At 41.0% G+C, this 2500-nt stretch overlaps 1 pseudogene; it reads left to right on the top strand.

Annotated features, from left to right (window-relative positions):
* LOC149040384 (uncharacterized) overlaps positions 1–1844 on the top strand; it is a 4836-nt pseudogene extending 2992 nt beyond the window's left edge.
* The last annotated feature ends 656 nt before the right edge of the window (positions 1845–2500 follow it).

Genomic DNA, 2500 nt, shown 5'->3' on the forward strand with positions numbered 1-2500 from the left:
AACTATTTCCAAAAACGACAGTTACGGTAAGCAGTTTTCCTCTGAATTGTCTCTCATTTTACGTCGAAATGGAGACCTTGGTACAGAAAGGACAACGAGTACGCCTGGCTCAGATGAGATCGAGGCAAACCTAGAACGGTTATTGTTTTCTTGGAAGGATCGTTGTCTAAGGAAACTCTCCATCAATTAGAGTGCCTTCGCAAACATATACAAAAGGGGTGTCTTTCGGACATACCTCCAGGTTGTGGAACAGAAAAGAATGAACGTCTACACAGACATATAAATAGATCGCTCCTCTGTGGTGTCTCTAAGATTGGACCAGAACTCGCGATAGCTGTAATGAGTTGTGCATTGTTTGCCTGGAATTGCAAACGACAAATAAACAGATTGACCTCGAGAGCTAAGCCTGTTATGCCAGTTGAAATAATTAGAGAAGGTAACCTTTCATCGCCACAACAACACATGAAGCAATTTGAAATTTCTCATGCAGAGGACTTCATGAGCACACGGAGTAAAGTAAATTTTCCGGGACTCGTAGAGCGACTTAAAACCCGGAGTATCGTAGATTATATCATCCAAAGAGTTCTACATCTCCAAGATTTTATGGACGCCTTTACGGAAAGATGTAAAAACAAAACGGTAGATATCCTGGCTTTCCTTTGGTCCACCAGTTTAAAAACTGAAAAGTTTATAGAAGTAGAGAAAAAGATGAATTCTTTGGAATTAGACTTAACTGCTCAACACATGGACAATTTGATAAGGAATCTTTCGGGTTTTAACCTTGAAGTTGACAAGATCGAAAGAGATGGGAACTGTTTTTTCAGAGCAGTTGCCTCACAGCTCAATAGACACCTGAGGGAATACAAGGAACATATCGAAGGGCATTGCACTTCCCTTGGATTAGGAATTAGTGAAGCCTTCGACACACGTAGACTTAGGGAGCTGTTTGTGAAAGAAGTTTCTGATAACATTGAAGAGTACAGAGACTGGATGACAACTGGCGTTAATGAGTTAGAGGAAGTTTACAAATTTAGCCAAGACGGATTTTTCGCAAATGAAGTTGGTGATTAATGCGCGAGAGCAACAGCTAAAGTCTTGAAAATTCCAATTGTGATTATTACCGCTCTCCCTTCAACACCTACGGTGCCATTCCTACCACACGAATTCCTTACCACCACACCCATCTACATTGCATATGATCATTCTGGGCCAGGCCACTACGATGCCACAAAGGGTACTCGATAATTGTTCAATAACCTTAGGTTAAATTAGCAGTTATAAATTCTGATAATGCTACATACCTCCTCATATATCGAGGTTTGAAGTGAGAATTTTTCGAGATCCTCCCGATGTCTTGGCACCCTTATAAGGTTGAAGTCTTGTACTAGTACTAAGTTGTAAATGCTTACGTTAATAAAACTGAGCCGGAAATCATTTAATGGAGAAAATGATGTTTTCTTCATTTGTGCTGAAACGAATTCTGTAAATCGAGGTTATTTCAGATATAAGCAATAACTATTTACCGACGTGTCGGTGGCTAATAGTAAACATTTAACGAGCCGCGAAGCAGCTTGGCAAATATTCACTAATAGCCACGACACTGAGGCGAATAGCTGTTTTTAGTACACACTAACTCAGTGAGATAATATGGCACAAAAAGATGATTTTAATAATCAATTTATTCCTGTACGTGCGGCAGCGTGAAACTCGCGAGTTGCTCGGAGGTAAATAGCAAAGGATATTCAGAGTTTGAGTAGCCAGTCAGAGCACACCTTCAACGCTGTCCACTGCTTTAGTATATACTAATGACCTTTAACTTGTCGAAACCTTGTCGAAAACCATTGCATTAATTAATTCTTGACATGGTTTCATCGTTTCAGAAGTTTCAAGTGAGAATGACTGTGACGAACAAGCGAAGGAAACAAGATGCACTTGCGGTAAAAACAAGAAAAATAAGTCAGTTTCAGACATTTTCTGTGTTTCTGGTGAATGCCCGTGCCACAAAGTGAACCACTCTTGTACCCGCTCGTGTAGATGTTACAATTGCAAAAATACGTGCAATTCCAATGAAGTTGTGAAGGTAAAAAAGAGTCTGAAGAGAGGCTGTAGGTGCGGAGTTGGACAAAAGAGCAAAGGGGACGGAGAACCAAATGCAAGTCACAAGTCGTGTCAAGACAGTCTCCGCAAGTCGAAGTGTCCGTGTGTAGCGGGTGGCATAGGATGCACCGAAGTCTGCAGATGCTTTAATTGTGGAAACATTGTTCAAGCTCGAGCTGACCCGGGAAAATCCCCAAAACGAAAGAAGCGAAATAGGGCGACCGTCTCTCCATATAAGAGGAAAAAGAGATCAAAGTTCATGATAAGTCAAAATGCAGAGGTGGATTGTGGACCATGGAGAAACATTGAAACGCTTTGTTTGATGGTTTGCCGGGACGTGATGCTAAGTCAAGGACTTTCCATAAATTCAAAAAATTTGCGTGATTTGTATGATTTCGTGGCT

This window comes from Pocillopora damicornis, chromosome 9 (genome assembly GCF_964200805.1).
Source record: "Pocillopora damicornis chromosome 9, jaPocDami1.2, whole genome shotgun sequence".
Classification (NCBI taxonomy): domain Eukaryota; kingdom Metazoa; phylum Cnidaria; class Anthozoa; order Scleractinia; family Pocilloporidae; genus Pocillopora; species Pocillopora damicornis.